We start from the raw sequence: 20708 nt of genomic DNA, 5'->3' as shown, positions 1-20708 counted from the left end.
TAAGTAGTATTTTAAACACATTCAGTAACAATACATTACCCAACACATTTGCTGCACAGAGAGGACAGGATTAGAATTCAAAATTATCTTTGTAACTTAGAGAGCTGCTCTGAAATCAAAAAGATGAAATGTAATAAATACACAGGCAACATACTAAACTACTATGCTCAGAAAGAAAAAAAAAATCAAATGCATAGATACAAAATGTGAATTTGCAAGCCAGCCAGCTGTACTGAAGGAGGCAAAAAGGTACCAGGAGGGTGGGGGGGGGCACTATAAAAACCACTAATTGAATGAGGCAACAGTGTGATGCTGCTACAAAAGTCAAATGTCACTCAGAGGTATTAACAGGAGCGTCATATATAGGACACAAGCAGCACTTTTCCCACTCTCTTCAGCACTAGTGATGCTCAGTGGGAGAACTGTGTACAGTTCTGGGAGCCATACTTTAAAGGAAGGCAACAAAAAATGATAAGAGATTTAGAAAACATGACAGATGAGAAAACACAAAGAACTGAGACATATAGTCTAGAGAAGAAAAGGATGGGGGGGAGGGTGGACAATGCAGTAATTTAAAAAAAAAAACTAGTTATTAAAACTGGATTATTTTTAATTTAAGTATACTTTTAAAAATAAACCTATTTGAAATTGACAACTTATATTAAGGCCTAAGTGTCTTTTACACAATGAACAACATTTAAGTTAGGTACTAAATATTAATCAGTACTTGTTTGTTCCCAAGTTATTAAGAAAGGCTAAATCACTGAACTGGTGGAAATCATTGGCTGAGCACCTGAACCAAGAGTCTGTTTATGTGCCAAACCAGCTTCTGACAGCAGTAGCCTCTTCTGCAGCCAGAGAAAACGTTTTCTTCATTTGAATTTATTTAAATAATTCAGTTCAGTCACTAGCTCATTTAAAGAAACAAAGTTGAAAGAGCAGGAAGGAAAGAATGTTTGTCCTTAAGAAAAACTAGGTGTGAGAAAGTAAGATGGACATTGTTTCAGGTCATCTGGTTCAATTCACTAACTATAGATGATACTTTCCTTAAGTTAGAAAAATCAGTTTTAAAAACTATGCATGTTTTGATAAAGACATATGCAGCATATTTAAGGTAAAAAAATTGAATTTTATTTGTGCATTTTTGATGTACTTGTAATTTGCATCCAAATAACAGACACACAAATTAGCAGTTTTTAAAAAAAAAAAAAACAAAAAAAAAACCCTGCACCTTATAAATAAAAGACAAAAAAATCTGAATGTGTATTAAGCTCCATAAGTACTTAAATAACTGCGTGCAATAGTGTCTCCTGCTGGTTTGCAACAAGAAGCCACACGTTTAGAAGAATGAAGTTATATCATCACAATGGGAAATGAAGTGAATGAAAATGGAGAAAATTATCATGTTTAGGAAAAACTGGTGAAAAGGAGTTAGCATGTTCCATCAGGCAGGATGCACAAGCCTCTTCCAAAGATACCAAGAAATCAGTTTTCCCCATGATCAAGGTCAGCTTTCTCAGCTTGTGATAAAAAAGCAACAATACAATACAATTTTGTATTTTTTAATTTTACTGAACTCAAAGATTTTCCTTCAGGCTCTAAATTTACTTCTCAACTAAGGTCCAAGACTGTGCCCCTCTTACTATCCACAGTACTGCTGCTGCATTACTACATGTGCAGTCTCACTGACTGCAAGGAGATATTTGCTGAGCAAAGTACTAATCACTACAACAGGATGGCAGAATCTGACTCTAGGATTTGTAACATTTTCTCCCCAGCAGTGGCTCTAGGGAACCAACTGCCTTCCAATCCCATAAACTGCATAAAAGACTTTAAATAGTGCAGAAGAATCAGTTCTGTAGTTATTTTCTGCCTCTTTCCCTCCACCCTTATTTCCCTATGAATGTGCTGAAATGCCAGCCTAAGCGTGCCTATGAAGAACTAATCCATTATTCTTCCCTCCATTGTGATTTGCCATCACACTCAGCTCAATAAAGGTTTTTTGAACAATCATCCACATTGATCCATAATTTTCCACCTATGTGATCCTTCTCAGCTATAGACGTTGTCCTTGCAAAAGAGGAATGAGATGATTGCACTGCGATTCTGCACCTTGTCAGAATAAAAAGAACTTCAGTTTCCAAATCTCAGGCACTAGGTCAACATTTTAGGAGGATCAATTAATTGACTGTGAGAAGTACCTTTGCTGTGGCTACTCAATGAAGTGCAGATCCCTTCCTTGAAATGCTATTGCTGCTTTGGAGCCCTTGCTAGAAAATAAACCACAACACAGGCATCTAATGCAGTTGCCCTACATAGGTCTTTCTTCTTGATGAAGTTCTACACTGTTAAGTCTAAGTGACGCACGCTAAATGCCAAAAGGGTGGATAATGCTCTACTATGTCTGGGAGAGCTCTACCAAACAAGTAAGAGAGTCCATATTCCAGTTCTTAAAAGCAAAAGGTAGTTTTAATCATATTACATATAACTAGCAAACATACCTGGTGGTGTTTGGGTCTTTAACTGAAGTGATTTTCTTTAAAACAAACAAAAAATGGACATGCTTTATTTCAATTATTGTAGTTTTTGAAAACCAAGGTTGGAGTGTGGGTTTGGGGGTGAGGGGAGGTAGGGGGTGGATGGGACAGGGCAAAGAGTTGGGAGGAATGGGGAGGCTCAAGGCAGGAGGTGGGAGATGGGGAGCTCAGGGCAGGGGTGGAGGGTGCAGAAGTCAAGGTACGTGGGAAGTGCAGAACTCAGGAGGAGCGAGGGCTTACCGGGGCCACTCACGGCAGTGAGGGTGGTCCTGCTCCAGCTGCAGCTCCTCTCAGGGGGCTGTGGCAGCACTCCTCCTCCTGGGAGGGGGGAACCTGGGCTGCGCACTTGGCAAGTGGGTGCTGGGGCTCTGCAGGCCAGCCCTGGCCTCCAGCTACCCTCCCATGCAGCATATCAAGGAGGGCAGCGCTCTGGGGGCAGCCCCCGGTCTGCTGCTGCCCCAGCTACTCTGAGGCATGGGGCCTTGCTTGTGTCAGTGTCCAGAACCTGTTCTGCAGCTGTTTTACGAGCAGCACTCTGTGGGCTGGCCCAGGCCTCCAGTTGCCATCCCTTCCTGTAGCTGGTCTGGGGGCGACGCCTGGCCTCCAGCGGCTCCCTCCAATCTGCAGCCTGTTGGGGGAAGCATTCCGGGGGCTGCCCCCAGCAGCCCCCATCTGTGCCCTGCAGCCTGTTGGGGGCAGGCTTGGGGGAGGGGGGAGCTCTCCCACTTCCACCAACTCCCCCACACTTCACAGGTTTGATGCAGGGGCAAGGTGGTGGAGCCCCCCTCCTGCTGGTCACTCTCTCAGTACCGCAGCTGTTCCCAGTCCCTCCTCTCTGTCACCTTCCCCTTCCATGTTATGGAAAGCAGTCCCATTTGTAGCACTTCCCATTCTCAGAGCACAATCAAACCCTAACCTTGGTTTAAGTTACGGTAAGGAGAAGCTGGACACCAAATTTGGTAGCCCTAGCTCTTATGGTTTAGGAGGAGTTCTTGAGCAAATGGCCTCTAACATGGAGAGAGATGACGGTCTGTATCTACAAAGTGCAATAGATGGATCTTTACAACTCTGTGCAGAAGGAGCGGCACATAAAGATGTTCCGGTTGTACGGTGTACACGTGAAAGGAGTCTCCTGAAATTAGGAGTGGGCAAAGGAAAAAAAATAAGGGAAAGGTCAGCAGAGAAGTTTGGGTCTGGTGTAGTGGTTTGACTAGGATGCAGGAAAGGAATGTAGATATTTAGCAGTTGGAATTAAAGGAGTGTCTTCAAGGCATATGGTGTAGAACTGGGATGACTGTAAATATATTTTACTTTGATTCAGTTCTCATTTTTCCAAGCTGGACAGTGTCTTAAATTAGAGCTGCCTTTATGTCTGACTGGCACTTCTGATTAATGCTAAAATTACTCCTCAGTGAACAACTGAAAGCAACTACAGAATTCTTGCAAGAAATTGATTTACAGACCTTCAGACTATACTACCTTCCCAGCCACAAAACCTTGATACAATGGCCTTTGATTTACCTTACGAATGGATATTCATTATTTAACCTTCTAGCGAAAAAATCTGCTCAGAATGGATACTGCACGATGAAAAATGGAGAAACATGTTCCACTGGCATCAATTTATAACCACCACTTTCATTTTGTTCTATTCATTTACAAGTAGAGCTCTAAATTATACAGTTCAGTTTATAAAACTAAATTGGAACATAATTCAGCCCACAACTCTGATGCTTTAAAGTGCTATAAAACAATCTCAAAGATACTTCTCAGAGGTGAATATGGATTCCAAGTCCCATTGTGTGTATTGCACTGCGGCAAACGTACTATTAACCATTGAAGGGAAGGATGGCTTTGTGGCACAGGACTAGAAGGAAGCAGCAATATGGGCTCCATTCACAACTGAATCACATACTTTCTGGATAATGACAAGTAATTCATTTACTCTGTTGTTCTCTTTCCCCAGTCGGGGGGGGGAGCAGTATCTACCCTGTGTTCAAACTGAATGTGTAGCTCACAAATGACACGAACTACAAAAAATCCAGAGCTTAGCCCAAACCACAAACCAAAGATCTTCGAAGACTGTGAGTATTCATGGGATAAATACAGTTTCTGAGCTATGCAGTAGAGAAACTTTTCTAATTTATATCAAGAACAAAATTAACTTTAATTGACCTACACTCCTCTGGTAGCTGTGCTTACATTATCAGTCACTGAGTTTCTCAACTTTCTAGAAACCTGTTTCATACAGAAACCCAGCCTCAGTAAAAGTGTTCACTTCTGTTCAATTAGGAAGAAAAAAATTATACAAATTTGCAGACAGCTCTGCCCACAAAAAGTGCCTACCTATGACACACTCAGAAAGGATACAGCCAGAAAAATTAAACTAGAAGAAAGTGGACTGATCTGTTCAGGGGTCCAACAACCTCACACCTTAGCACAGTAAAAGAAAAATTCTTTAAGATACTGTTTCAATGATACCTCACACCAGACAGGTTAATAAAATAGAGAGAGACTGAATGAAGAGAAATGTTGAAGAAATTATGGTGAAAAAGGAGATTTTATGCCTATATGATGAGTATGTCCTGCCATAACAGAATACTGGGGTGTAATCCATAAGCAAAAGCACACATTGTTGGATACTTATTACCAAATACTCCTTTAGTATTCCTCCTGGGGCTTCCTAGGGGAAACAATCACACATGAAGAAATGAAGAATTAATCACTCATCTGCTAGGCAATTGGTCCAAAAAACATGAGAAGTTGCAGTTATAGAAAAAGTAACACACCAATTACCTACCAACACAACAGAGGACAGATAGATACTTAGCCATTCAGTTACCTTTTATTCAGCATGCATATATTCATCTGCCAAAGCCAAACAAATACTCAGCATACCTGTCCAGTTTTTTTTTTCATGTTAACATCTGACAAAACTACCCCACCATCTAAGTACAGTAGACCCCCTGACTTACACTATTTCAACTTACGTGTTTCTTATAATAACACAAGTGGAAATCATGAGTGGTGGGAGCCGGGAAACTGATGAGTGCTGCTATGCCTGGCTCTGGGCTCCCCACTGCTCACAGGAGCAGGAAGCCAGGCACAGCCACAACTGGGGGACCCAAAGGTGGCAGGGATCCTCCCCACACCCAGTCCTGACTTGCACGGAATTTGACTTTCGTGTGATTCCGCAGGAACACAACCTACCCATAATTCAGGAGTCTACTGTACGTGGGCACAGAGATTTCGCTCAGCTTTAAAAATCACTGGGTAAATGACAAAGGTGTTGTAAGGGTGTTCATGTTGTAATATTCTAACACCCTATTAAATAGAAAGAGCTGATTACTATAGTTCTGTGCAATGATTTTTTTTTTTTTCTGATATTTACATGGCCAGGCTATGTAAACTGGTTAGAATTCCTATGTAAGTAAAGAAAAGCTAAATGTGTGGAGTGCATTGTGGCTCTCTGGTGGACACTACTATTCCATGCTATTTACTCCAGGATTATTTAATATACTAAAGAAGTTATAGTAAGAAGCCAGATATGCACTGTGCATATTTTCAATAAACACTAAAAGCAAAACAAAAGCTTAAAAAACTGGAGTTTTCACTTAATTTGAAAGCCTTTCACTTTGAGATTTAGCATAATAAATATACACAGTTACTTTTTACTTATAGGTAGACAATGAAAGCATTACTACACCACCCTAACACAAGCAGACAGCCAAAATGCCATGTTCAGTGTATGCCTGATAACCTGATCATGCTTGATACTCAATCTAATCCTTGCACAAGTCTCAAAGAGTTTCTCTCTTGTACACAACTGACCTTTGCAGCCCAACATTTAAAAAAAAATATGGATTTGGTTACAAATTAAGTTAATTTGGTTGACACAAATGTTATTCTACATTAAGTGCAATGCAAGAGGGTGAACGTATTATAAAGTCCTCCCTTGCAAAACATTCCTAGCACATAGTCCCTTTGCTTTGTCAAACAGCTTTAACATCACAGTGCACTTGCATCTATACTGCAGGGAATCTAAATTTGCAAAAGGTAACTATCTTAAACTAGTTTGAGCAAATGGTATTTTGCTCAAACTGTAAAGTATTGTACACAAACAGATTCCTGTCTTATCTTAAACTAGTTTAAGATAAGACAGGAATCTGTTTCTGTACAATACTTTAGAATGGCTTAGCATTCTATTTTGTCTGGCAGAGACTCATGACCCCTTCAGTAAATAGTGAAATCAATCGCTCTTATTAGCAAAACACACACGGAGCCACAAAAGTTGTTGAATAAGTTACTCAGTCACATCAGCCAAAAATTCATTAATAGAACCTCAAAGATTCTTATCTTCAGCTGCATAATTCATAAAAATCGCTTAAGAGAATCACTTATATATTTCAGCATTTTGTGGTTAAGTGCACAGCATATAAACAGACCATCCAAAATGATACTGAGCAATATTAAAAATATGTTCTGACCTGTTAATTCGATTATCCCGATTCTTCCTATACAAGCCTCAACAAGTAGGAATTTCTTCAAAGTACCCACAGCCAGGTGCAGCTACTTGTTAAACACTTCAAAACTTTTCTTCATAGGACAGCAGTAGTGTCAAAGAAACTGGTTAAGCAATAACTAGATAAAGTGCTTGCACAGCTCCACAGAGCATGCTAGCTGCTTACACCCACAGAACTGCAATTACCCTAATGGAATGGACCAGCATAAAGTAGGAGGTACATAAGCTTCTCAGATGCTCTCTTTCTCACGGAGGGAGTTTTTCTAGAGCAGATGAGAGTCATCTTCTGAACAGGAAAAAGTTTATAAACAATCCATATTGAAAAATGGCCAGATTCTTCTCCCAACTTTGATGTAAAAATGTCACATAAAACTACCTGGATTTTTCTCTTTTAAAACATTTGGGCACAACACTGGTAGCAAAATTTCATGAGAGAGAGGAATAGCACTACCAAATGAACCAGAAATGTTGGCACAATGTTTCATATCACTTTACCTTTGTGGAAAATTAGGTTACTAATCACTTGTCTCAGCTGGTACAGGACTTCATAACAATGCTTTGAGCACAAATGGCTACATGAAGAAATAAAGAAGGAGAATTGGATATGGGCCCTGACAATTACTCTTGGAAATACTGAGCCAATCTATACATAATAGATTTACATGAAGGTACCACTACAGATTTTATTTTTATATATACCTTCCCATAACTATGAAAATTAGTTTGGCCTCAGTGTTATATTTACTTTGAAGGCTAACTATGCAGGAAGTTTGTTATTTTAAATGGAAAATGTAAGAAATTAATTCATTTCTTTAAGGTCATTAATAAATACATTATCACAATCTCTTTCTGTCCCCTTAGCACAGCGATGGGCAACCCAGACTAGTGAGTAGGCCACATGAGTAGCTCTCCTTAGTCTCAGCAGACCACACAATTGGCAGTGATTCTCCCTGCAGCTCAAGCACACCCTTTATGTCCCTTTTCTCCCACCTCTCATGCATTGGGACACTGAGAACCCGGACTTCCTTCTCCTCCCCATCTTTCCCAACACTTTTGGATCACCATAAATCCACTAGCTCATGCTCCCTCCCCATCTGCTCCTTCCTCCCAGAGCTTGAACACTTGCAAAAAGCTGATGTACGGCATTCTAGCTCCGGAAAGGGGAGAAGCAGGAGGCAGCACAAATCAGTGGATTTGTGTCACTCCAAAAGTGCTGGGAGGGAGGGAGGGAGGGAGAGGAATAGGAAGTTCCCCAATGCACAAGAAGTGCCTGGGGTAGGAGAGCAAACCGGGGTGCATGGGCTACAGGTGGAACCAAAAATCACTTGTTATTACTCACTCAAACGTTCCACGCAGTACATTTCTTCTATGAAAAAAAGAGCTTATAGCTACTGCTGAGCAAAATTTTTCAGCCAAAACTTTTTCTCCAGCTAAAAAACAGAGTCGGGTCGAGTGAAACATTTCACAGATTCATATCAACCTTCATGAATTATTTGAAATAATAGGGAAAAATGTATAACTGAAGCTTCATATTCACTGAACCATTTTTTTTTTTTTCGGGCTGAGTTTACACCACCAAGGAGAAGATGATGTTACTGGTGCTGTGCCGCACCAACCCACACACTCAGGATAATCAGTCACCTGGGATGTGGAAGATCCAGAGTTGAATCCCCCTTGGGAGTGAGGCCTGGAATCCATATTTTCCCCATTCCCAGCCTCAGACAGTGGCCTTATCACTGGGTTCTAGGAGGCAGCTCTCTATCAGTCTCTCCTTTTGAAATTCACTGGGGACTAGGAAAGAATGAGAGAGAGAGAGCAAGAGAATACCTTTATAGCCTGGTGGCTAGGGGATCCACTAGGAAGACACCCAGATTCCAGTCCCTAGTCTGATCAACATTTACACAAGTGCAACAGATTCAAAAGGCCTACGGATTAATGGTTATGGCACTCACCTGAAAAGGAGAAACCTGGGTCCAAGTTTCTGCTTCTGGGAAGACACACATACAGGATTTTTCCACATCCCTGCCTTGTCTTTGTGAATGCCAGAAGTGCCTAAGCCTCTTGTGAATGCAACATTTTGCTTTTGTGATTTAAAATACAGTTTTAAATACAGTAAACCCTCAAGTTACACAGGGGTTGCATTCCTGCAACCCTCGCATAACTCAAATTTTTGCTTATGTCAAGGGGAGTCAAGACCAAAGGGCTGGTCAGTTTCCTAGGTCCCACAAGCAGTGGGGAGCTGAAAAGCACGCAGCAGCCCATGGAGGTAAGCCGGGAACCAGGGGCAGTCTGTCTCTACTCTCCTCCACTCCTTAGAGCCAGGAAACTAACCAGGGCTGATGCATGCTGATGCCCTGGTCAGTTTCTCAGCTCTGCAAGCAAAGGGGAGCCAGACTGCCACCTGGTTCCCAGCTCCCTGTGACTCCAGGGAGTGGGAAATCGCTCCTGTCAGGGGTGGCAGTCATGTTAACTCAAGACATGCAGGACTTGGTTACGCAACGCTCAAGGGTTTACTATAGCCAAAAATAAAAAAAACAAAAACACAAAATTTTCATTTGTCTAGCAAACTGCTTATCTTAAATCCAAAACAAATTTTCTTCCAAAAGTTCCAAAAATCAAAAAACAAAAACAAATAAAAACACAGCCCCAAAACATTCAGTTCAGGTCCACCCGGAACAAAATCTCTTTGGAAAGGTTAACTACCAGTCAGTTATTTGCATAACTCTAATTATATGTCTAAAGTCAGTAGCACTCTAATGAATTTAATGCTAATATTGAGTGTACTATATATAGGAGCAATTAGCCCTCTGGTGGTGGGTCAGTATTCCTTATTCACTGTTTAAAATTACTCCTTCACAGCTGTAAAATAACTGTTTGAGTTTTAAGTTTTTGGTTTGGTTTTGGTTTTATTTTTCCTGAAACATCTTTCTCCTAGCCCTCAAACATCACTTTACTTTTTTTCCCACCCCCCTAATTAGTTGTTTCATTTAAGCTGAAGTTTTGGGGTGAGTGTATTAAATTTTAGCTCAGACTACACACAAACTGCATTGACAATTCAATTGATTTCTAAATGGATTTAGGTAAAAGTCAGTGGGACTTGTGGAGCCTTCAAATTGCCAGCAGCCCAGTAGCTGGGAAAGGTTTCCTATGGTGAGCACGGAGGAGACACTCTCATGCTGCAAGCACGTGGTAGTGATTCATTCCAGACTCACGAGGAAACTCCACAAAGTATCCCAGCTAGAAAAAGTCAGATTGTTTGAAAGACTTTTGAGGGTGTACTCCCAGTGCTCTCTTCTAATCACTGAGCTTCTGATACAATGACTCTTTCCCCTTATCCACACCTCTCCTACTGCAGTCCTCCTCTGTAATAGTTGAAACAAAAATATTTTCAGGGCTCAGAGAAGTCTGGCAATTTTGCTACTGAACCCCCAGTGCTGGGCAAGTCACACTGGACTAACAGGTATGGGAATCCTTAACAAGATCTATGAAAAGCTATAAAGATGACTCTTTATTAAAAAGCACATCAGTATCTCTACATCTTCGAGGAATTGCTGCATGCTGATTTGTATGACATCTTTCAGATGTGAGAAATAGAGTCCCCCTCCTTCCCACCTCTGAACAGCAGATACAGAGACCGTATGTAGTCCATGCTTCAACCAAACTACAGGAAGGACATTGTAGGTAACAAGCAGCACAATATAAACCTCACTTTAACTGTTTGGAGTACTTTCTGAACAGCTATCCTCTAGGTCCCATAAAAAACACACTGGTCCTTTTTTTAGCCTGGTCAGAGTGAACAAGAATCACCTATCTGCATGAATATTAACTTATTCTGCATTTTCATGCAAGGCTTAGACTTTGTCTTGGAGCAGCTGAATAGAGAATCCTACACAGCCTTCTAGGAACTCCCTGTCTATTATGGTGAGTTTCTGTTGGCCTGTATGTCCCTGAACACAAAGGATGTCAACTTCAGGGTCTGGCCTCCTGCCCCAGACAGCTCTGTAAGAAGCTGCATTTTGTCCCCAACTGAGCTGCTGAAACAGGAAACCACCAAGTGCCTGTTCACCTTACCGGCCATTCAGCATCAGTCCAACCATATGTTGCAAACAATCTTCTACTCAAATAATAATGGGTCCACTTACCGGAGGCAATATTCCCTCTATTTGTTCCCCCATCTATGGGAAGAATAAATTCTGTAACGTACACCAAGGCATGTGTGGTTGTGCATGACTAGAACACTGCCTGGGTGACCAAAAAACAGAAATCTGCATGTTTAGTAAGTAAATCTGTGTGTTTAGGTGACTACTGGTTCTATCTCACTCTGTAAAAGTGCATTGCCCAAGAGCAGGCAGGCAGCTGTGACAGTCAGAAATAGATCCCCTTAGCCTGGCTATGTGAGATTGGGACATCTTCCCACCCATGGCACCATAAGGCCAAGTCTACACTTCACTGCTCTGTCAGCAGCATGTAGCCTATGAGTGAAGTGAGCTCTGAAGGGAGACCGAAAGAACTGGGCTTCTTTAGTTTAGAAAAGAAAAGACTTGGAGGGGACATGAGAGTGGTTTTTCAAGTACCTCAAAGAGGGTACAGGGAGGAGGGAGAAAAATTGTTCTCCTTGGCCTCTGAGGATAGGACAAGGAACAACGGGCTTAAACTGCAGCAAGGGAGGTTTACATTAGACATTAGGAAAAACTTCCTACCTGTCAGGGTAGTTAAACACTGGAGTAAGTTACCCAGGGAGGTTGTGGAATCTCCATCCCAGGAGATATTTAAGAGCAGGTTAGACAGATACCTATCTGGGATGGTCTAGACAGAGCTTAGTCCCGCCATGAGGGCAGGGAACTGGACTCCATGACCTCTCGAAGTCCCTTCAGGTTCTAGTGTTCGATGGGTCTATGAAAAGCAGGCTGCACCCACAGGTCCCTAAACCTGTTCACGAAAGGGTCTGGAAGGGGCAGACAGTGGGAAAAGCTTCAGCCGCCGCCCTTCCCCGGCCAGACCCCATCCCCAGAGCCGGAGCCTTTCCTGCGGCCGGGAAAGACTCCAGTAACAGGGTGGTGGCAGGGTCTTTGCCGGCTGCTTCGCCGCCCGGGACCCCTTCCCCACGTCTGGAGCCTTTGCCTGCCACCAAGGCTCCCGCAACCGGGCGGCCGTGCAACGCTTCGCCGCGCACACCCCAGCGTGGCCAAGCAGGGGAAAGGCGGGATGGCCAGCCCGGCTGCACGGGCAGACGTGTCTCCACAGGCCCAACTTCCACGCTGCCCAGCCCAGCACCGCCTCCACGTGCCACCCCAAGCAGGCCGCGGCTCAGGCGCAGGCGCAGTCTCCTCCCCGGCTCCCGGGAAACCCCTCTGGCAGCACAGGCACCGCCCCTCCTCGCCCCCTGGTCTTGACGTGCCGCCCGCCAGCGGGAGCCACCAGGCAACCGCCGCTACTGCCTGCCCAGGGTGCAGAGCCCCACCCCGCCGAGACCAGGCGCCTGCCCCTAGCAGCGCTCACCAACTCACCACTCTCGGGGCCGGGGGGAGAACCCTGCACAGCACACGCACCCCGCGGCCAGTCTCCACCAATCACAGCCGGAGCAACGCCCTCAGGGCGGGGCCAGGGCAGCCGCTCCCCGCGCCCGGCAGCACCCCCTCTAAACAGCTGACCCCAACCTACCCCGCGTTCTTGTAAGTCGAATGTGGCAGGGACGTGGCTTTCGCTCAACCCTCCGTTGGAAGCGATCGGAGTCACCGGCTTTGGAAATGAGAGTGTGTGTGCACCGCCTTTTGGCCTGGGCCTGTAATTGTGCTTGGAGGGTGGGATGGGGGAATTATGCAGGGGAGCGGGAGTCGTTCTGAACCCCACGGCTTGTTGGTGCTACGTGGGAAAATGGAGGCCGGTTTGTTTTCAGTCTTGGCTTGGAAGAGTTTTTACCCCAATCTCTGCACGCACTGTTTTGGTATGGCGCAGTCACTTCCCCATTTTACTGCTTAAGGAACCACGCTAGAAGGAACTGGGGAGCTGATATGTCCTCAAATAGACGAATTTTTAAAAGACCAGTTCAAAAGCATGGTTTTATTAACGCAAACTCCGTGCTCACCTTGTGACTAGTATTATTGCAAATGGAAAAATAATTACAATCTAGCTTACTTAACACTTGCTCTGTTTACCTCTCTGTTTCCCTCCATTTGAAATAAAACGTTTCATCAGTTTCACTCTGATGTATAGTCACTTTTGTTTACAGTGACAAACAAGTGAACAGGAGCTCACAGCAGTTGAGTGCCAGCACTTCTGAAATAATAAACCTGTTGTAGTATTTCACTTGATGAAAAGGAACCTGACTGCCATAAGGCTGATGGAAGTAAATACAGCCACATTCAGAATCTCTGGGGTATGTCTTGGCAAAGAATTGCCTCAGCCCCAGCCACCTATTACCCAGCAATCTGAGAAAACTAAAGGCTCCCTTCCTGGGTGCTCTTCACAAGCAGAACTCCCCCCACAAACATAAGGACTCCAAAACTTGAAGCTCAGACAATAAAATCTTTATGAGAGGAAGGGAACACACTTACAAACTTGTGTAAACACTGCAACAGGATATATATGCAAATAAAGGGTAATATTAACTCCCCTTCCCCTACTAACTTTGGCAGCTGTCCATCTAACTCCCTTCTGTCCTCCTAGCGATGAGAATTCTCCCTTAACACCATTTTATCCATCTAACAAACCCCGTTTGGGGTTGGGATCAGTAAAAAGGGCGGTTTTATAGGTCTGGCTCCTTCCAAGAATCTGCTTGTCCCGGCATGAACAACTAAACCAGTTTAATAGTAACAGAGGGAAAGCCGTGCTAGTCTATATGCTATGAAAACAAGAAAGCAGTCCAGTAGCACTGTACAGATTAACAAAATAATTTATTAGGTGATGAGCTTTTGCGGGACAGACCCACTTCTTCAGACCATACCATACCAGAACAAACTCAATATTTAAGGCAGAGAGAACCAAAATAGTAATCAAGGTTGACAAATCAGAAAAATATTATCAAGGTGAGTAAATCAGAGAGAAGAGGGGCAGAAGGTGGGGGGGAGTCAAGAATTAGATTAAGCCAAGTATGCAAAAGAGCCCCTATCATGGCCTAAAAACTTCCCATCCGGGTTCAAACCACATGTTAATTTGACACATTAAGACGTGGTTTGAACCTGGATGGGAATTTTTTGAGCCATGATAAAGGGCTCTTTTGCATACTTGGCTTAATCTAATTCTTGACTCCCCCCCACCTTCTGCCCCTCTACTCTCTGATTTGCTCACCTTGATAATATTCTGATTTGTCAACCTTGATTACTATTTTTGGTTCTCTCTGCCTTAAATATTGAGTCTGTTCTGGTATGGCTATGGTCTGAAGAAGTGGGTCTGTCCCGCGAAAGCTCATCACCTAATAAATTATTTTGTTAATCTGTACAGGGCTACTGGACTGCTTTCTTGTTTTCATAAGCCAGTTTAGTGGTTCAGCTTTATTAAGGTGCTAGGTGGGTGATGCCTGAGGCAAGTTCCCTCAGTTCTGTTGCTGTCCTGTGTGTCATCTCTAATTACGAACCCCTGTGTGATGTCTCTCACAGCAAAGTCTTTGTATGTGTCTTCTGGATGGCCTCTTGCAACACAGCCCTCAGTCTGCATTGCCTGTCACAGCAAAGTCTCCAGGGAAAGGGAGCGTAAATTACTAATCACCCTGGAATGCTGTCCTTCCTGCTTGGAAATGAGCTTTTTTGCAAAAATTAAGAGGTATTTCCCCTTTTGATAGCCCACTGCCCCCCAGAATACAAGTCCGTCTGGAGACTCTTTCTCCTCTGGGCCTTCTGACCATAGAGCTTACACAAGAAGTACCAGGCAGATATCACCAGATCTGAAGAAGTGGGTCTGTCCCATCAAAGTACATCACCTAATAAATTATTTTGTTAGTCTTTAAAGTGCTATATGACTGCTTTTGTGTTTTGTTAGGATACAAACTAACGCGGCTACCTCTCTGTTACTATGCAGATAAAGCAAGTTAATGAAATCTTACATCTTAGCTGCGTCTACACGGCCCCTCCCTTTCAGAAAGGGCATGCAAATGCAGCTGATGGGAAATGCAAATGAGGCATGGATTTAAATATCACATTCCTCATTTGCATATTTCCGCATGATCTGGCTTCCAGAAGAGCCATTTCTGGAAGCCAAAGCAGCCTTGTGGATGAGGGTTCTTTTGAAAGGAAACCCCCTTTCAAAAGCATCCTTCTTCCCGCAAAAAAATTAGGAAGACTGCTTTGGCTTCCAATAATGGCTCTTCTGGAAGCCAGATCATGTGGGAATATGCAAATGAGGCATGCGATATTTAAATCTGTGCCTCATTTGCACTTCTAATAGGCAGCATTTTCAAGCCCCTTTCAAAAGGGAGGGGCCATGTAGACACAGCTCTTCTGAAGTCAGTCTTCAGCTTAGGAGATCTTGTGGGTTTCTCGCTGGTGTTCTAGCACATCAGTGACCATTAGAAACAGATTTCCCATCTGTGACTAAGAGATTGGAAGCCATCCTTGCAGCTGCTGCTGCTGCTGCTGACCTGTCCTTGGTAAAACAAGCCTGGTTCAGTGACAGCATTGCAAAGTCCTCAGACCTGAAAATATTAGCCCTTAGTCAACTACAGAATACAGTAGTTTGCATCCACAGCCACAGTAAGCACCCATTATTGTGCTTGTTCCATTTAGCTTCCCGTTGCTCTAGTTTAAGATCTCAGTCCTTATTTATTTTAAGGTGTGCAGATATTATGTCCTGGGCCCAGGGTAGGTAAAAGATTACTTTAAACTCTGGGTCCTTGGTAGCTCCCAGTAACTGGCACAATATAATTGGCTGGTGCAAAGGTAAAGCTCACCCCAGCTTCAAATAGAGCCTTTTAAGGATGGGTCTGACGCTGTGGAACTCATTCCATGGGAACCAAGCATTATCTCATAACTTACCACTTTTTGATACAGACCTTCTATTGCCATGGCTGTACAAAAGCACAGCACAGAGCATCTGCTTCAAATGCCACATTTCCTCAGGAGGAGAGGTGTGGAGCGGAGAAGGAACCACACATGACAAACACTTTGCTTAACTGATTCTTGACAGATGCTCAGACACCATGGTGAAGGATATATATAATAAGAGCTTGAATTGAACAAAATATACAAGATCATATTCCAGAGAAAAGGGGAGAAAACGTACAGCTAATTTAATAATCTGGTCAGAACTGTTCTTATTATCCCAGAGTTATTACAGTAAACCCCTGACATATGCGTAGGTTGTGTTCTTGGGCAACCATGTATAAGTCAAAATTCATGCAAGTCACGTTGCTCAGTTTCCCAGCTCCTGGGACTGGCAGGGAGCAGCAAACCAGGCAGCAGCCTGGCTCCCAGCCCTGCTCCTCGTGGGAGCTGAGAAACCATCCAGCACTGCTGCGCTGGTCAGTTTCCTGGCTCCCACAAGTGGCAGGCAGCTGGTTCCCACAAGGGGAAGGGAGCCAGGAGCAGAGGGAACTGGGAGCTAGACTGCCACCTGGTTCCTGGCTCCCTGCCACTCCTGGGAGTAGCAGTCGGTTTCTCAGCTCCCGCAAGTGGAGGGGAGCCAGGAGCCGTCTGGTTCCTGGCTCCCCATCACTCATGATTTTGACTTCCATTAATCCAAGGAACGCACAAGTCAAAATTGCATAAATAGGGGTTTTACTGTATTACTATTTTGGAGCTGCAATTGGCCACTCTGACTGAGGACTGCTGATACTCCTCAAGAAAAGAGGAGAACGGAGTGGTGGGCACTGCCAGTGGGTGGTGTCCTGAATGGAACACCACAGTACACGGAGTGAAGTGGGTCCAGATGGTGGAGACATCAGAGTAGAGGGCAGCAACAGATGAGACAGCAGACAGTAGAGGATGCCCTGCTGAGGAACAGAGCTAATTCCTGGAGTGACCAACAGGAGGCACTGTGGCAGTGAGTCCAACCTGATTACAGCTACTCAAAACAAAACGTAGCAACAACAATTAATATTAGTATCGGATCGAGAGTTTTAGTTGATGTAAGCTTCCTGTGATTAGATTGGCTAATTCATGAGCATCCTGGACAACAACTAGGTTAAACTCCTTACTTCTGCACTGGCTCCTTGTGGATTTTTCCTAATTCTTTCTCAAAGACCAAAATTAAATGGAAAATTTCATTTCCCTTTATGACCAAATGCACCTCTGTATTCACACTCTACACGCTATTCTCTTTGTACAAAATGTGCCTTGTGGGGTATCATTTGAAAAATAATACTTCAGTGATCAGCAATACCATGGGGAAATGTATGCAGCAATATTGTATATAAAGTTATGAACACACAGTGAAATTATGACTGAAACATTTATCAGTCAGGTTTGGGAAGGGGATAAACTTTGAAGGGGGCATGTTAATCAGGGTGATGGGAAATTACTAATGAAGTGCTGCAGTGAACATGCAGCACTTCATTAGGCTAATTCTCCCCTGCAGCAACCTCAGGCTACGTCTACACGTGCCCCAAACTTCGAAATGGCCATGCAAATGGCCATTTCGAAGTTTACTAATGAAGCGCTGAAATGCATATTCAGCGCTTCATTAGCATGCGGGCGGCAGCGGCACTTCGAAATTGACCGCATGCTAATGAAGCGCTGCATATGCAGTTCAGCGCTTCATTAGTAAACTTCGAAATGGCCATTTGCATGGCCATTTCGAAGTTTGGGACACGTGTAGACACGGCCTCAAAGTGTCAAACTTCAAAGTGGGCGTGGGTGTAGCTGTGGGCACTCCCGTGCTACTCTGAAGTGCCTTTAGTGCCCAAAATTTTGAGGATCTTCATTTTAGCAAACCACAACATGTAACTTCTTTTACTGTTGGACTCCTTATTTCCATCCTCACAGCTGGAAGGAACTTTATGTAGGTGTAGCCCTGAGGACAAGGCATTTCAAGAGGTTAGTGGACTACAAAAGGAGCAAAACAGCCTAGCATTATCACTTTTCTATTCCATTTTGTGTTTGTGTCTCTGTCTCTCTCTCTCATCTAAGACAAAAGAACCTGCCTTTTGACTTTGGGAGGGATCTCAGCAAGAAAAGTTGGTTAACAATGTTGCTGGAAATGTGAAGTAAGGATTTTACTTTGAACCAACTCCAGGTTCTAAGTTTTAGCTACTAATCATTTCACACCTTACTGCCTCCTACTTGGGCCGTGGCCACACTTGGCCAAAGCTTTGAAATGGCCATGCTAACGACCAAATCAAAGAATACTAACGAGGCAATGAAATGAATATTCAGTGCCTCACTAGCATGCTGCTGGCTGCAGCGCTTCTTCAGCTGAGAGGAATAAGGGGATTTAGAAATGTGCGGGGGTCCTTTTGAAAAGGAACCCCGTGTAGCTGAGCCATGCCCATTCGAAAGTGGTGCTTTTGAAGCGCTGCGGCCAGCAGCATGCTAATGAGGCACTGAATATTCATTTCAGCGCCTCATTAGTATTCTTCGATTTGGCCGTTAGTATGGCCATTTCGAAGTTTTGGCCAAGTGTGGCCACAGCCTTTTGTCACCTAAAATCTACCTGTTTGTAGTTAAACAAACATGTCTTATTCTTTAATCCAGTGCTTTTTTTGTAAAAAGAAGAGGAGCTGCTCCCCAGCTGACTCCCCGCCACCAGTCGGGGGATTCCCAGCCTAGGGCTGCTGAGGTACCAGTACTCAGTACTAGCAAGTACTGGCACAAAGAAGCACTGCTTTAAGCGATGCTAATCCAGTATTGTGTTTAAAATGAATTGTTTGGTAGCTCCAATTAAAATAGTAAACTGTTGTACAATAGCCAGCTACAGGCTCAAAGAGCATCTAATACCTGAACTGTCCAGGAAAGGGCTGGACAGTCAAGCACACTTTTGGGGACAAATCTGGAACTGGGATGTGTTTGGGTCACTCTGCAAGTAGTGACCAAGGCTCATAGACTCTGAAATGTAACTGTAGTGTGTCTAGCATGCTGCAACTATATAGAGATACTAGTTGGTATGCTGTTTGCCACATGTTGAGAGCTACAGCAGCAAAGTGTTGTGAGGCACCCAAAGTAGCAGGGCAGGTGGATTGCACCCCATGAAGTGACACCTTCCTTGTATCTAGTCCACAGTCATTACCTCGTATGCTCAAACATCATATATCCTTATGACTGCTTTGTTTCCAATCTACAGCTAAAAGCTTAAATCTCACAGTGCATAGACAGAGGTTACCCAGCTTCACTGAAACCTTATTGTCAATGGGCTTGGCTTGATTCAATCCTGGACAGTATTGCTGAGTTGAGCCCAACAGGTGCATGGCTGAGCCAGATAGGATTTCTTCTACACTACCCGGTTATAAAAACCTCATTTCCAGCTCTTGGTGGATCTTTGGTGTCCTATGCTCCATTATTGGGGCTAGTGTGGGTTGTTTCTTCCTTTATTGAAGCCCAAAAAGCAATAATGTATTCTTGTGCAAAAACACATTTTTAACTGTTCATCCTATCCAAAACCAATAAAACCATTTTCCATAAATGGTGTGGGTACAGGGCATGGAACCTGCAAGAGATCTCTGTCCCCTTTAATGCTCCTTTCCTTAGATTTTCAGGGGCAACACACCCAGATCAAGTCCCTGTACCAAAATAGGTCACATGACCAATGTTCCCACTAATCTTTTCCTTCTATGGGTGGATTTTTTCCACCCATCTACAGAATAAAAAATTTATGTACACAGAGGCATGTGTGAATGTGCCCAACCAGTAGAAACAAAAAACCTAGCTGTGGGCACTCTGTTAATCAACAGAGTGGCATTTGAATTTCTGTTGAGCGGCTGCACAAGCACACATCTCACAGAGAACACTGCATGTGACCCTGTACTGATTCTTCTTTTTTTTCTCTTATGTAATTACAGAAAAATACGGATTTTATTCAATAGGGCTCTATCTAATTATCTTCTAATAGCTATCTATCCAACAGATTTCTAGCACAGGTGGTTGAACCGCTCTAATCCGACACACTCTCCTCAGCAACATCCATAGTCTGGCATGATTTTACTTTGCTGGGTGACAAATTATCACGGGTGTGGCCAGGTTTCCCATAATCCCATGAGGTTTGTTTACAACCACAAGTCCTGGTTCTCAGTGTTCTGTGCTGTTATGTAATTGTAATTTGTTCCTAAATGTCATCTAAGAGCCCAGTAAGCAGTGGAAGTGTTGGTAATGCTTCTAGACAATATTCATCTCCTATGGTCCAGCAAATTCTCTCGTTTGCCAACTGTTAGGTCCCAAAGATGCTGGATTAGAGAGGTTCGACCTGTACCCATTACAGTAGAGTCTCAACATTTGTGAACTTACAGTTCGCAAATTCAATTATTCGCAAGCGGCTGCTTCCCAGGGGCTCCAGGGCACAGAGCGCTGACAGCCGCCACTTCTCCCGGAACTCCGGGCAGCAGCACCACAGTCGCTGCTTTCCCTGGAACCCTGGACAGGAGTGCCAGCAGCCGGCACTTCCCTCAGGACCCCAATCAGGAGTACCACAGCCAGCACGTCCCGCAGAACCCCGGGCAGGAACACTGCAGCCACCACTTCCCCTGGGCTCCGGGCAGGAGTGCCAGCAGCTGCCACTTTCTCCAGGACCCC

General features: G+C 43.9%; 1 protein-coding gene across 2 annotated transcripts in view; it reads right to left on the bottom strand.

The window, feature by feature from the left end:
• The window catches only part of CPVL (carboxypeptidase vitellogenic like), a 108203-nt gene extending 95590 nt beyond the window's left edge, over positions 1-12613 (bottom strand). The window contains exon 1 of one of the 2 annotated variants that reach the window (XM_074986147.1): positions 12567-12613. The gene's annotated coding sequence lies outside the window, so the exon portion shown is untranslated. Of the gene's footprint in view, positions 1-12558 lie in introns of both variants that reach the window. The other variant, XM_074986148.1, reaches the window with a different exon arrangement.
• Positions 12614-20708: the final 8095 nt, after the last annotated feature.

This window comes from Carettochelys insculpta, chromosome 2 (genome assembly GCF_033958435.1).
Source record: "Carettochelys insculpta isolate YL-2023 chromosome 2, ASM3395843v1, whole genome shotgun sequence".
Taxonomy (NCBI): domain Eukaryota; kingdom Metazoa; phylum Chordata; order Testudines; family Carettochelyidae; genus Carettochelys; species Carettochelys insculpta.
The sequence above is the reverse complement of the archived record's forward strand: the minus strand, read 5'-3'. Positions and strand labels throughout refer to the sequence as shown.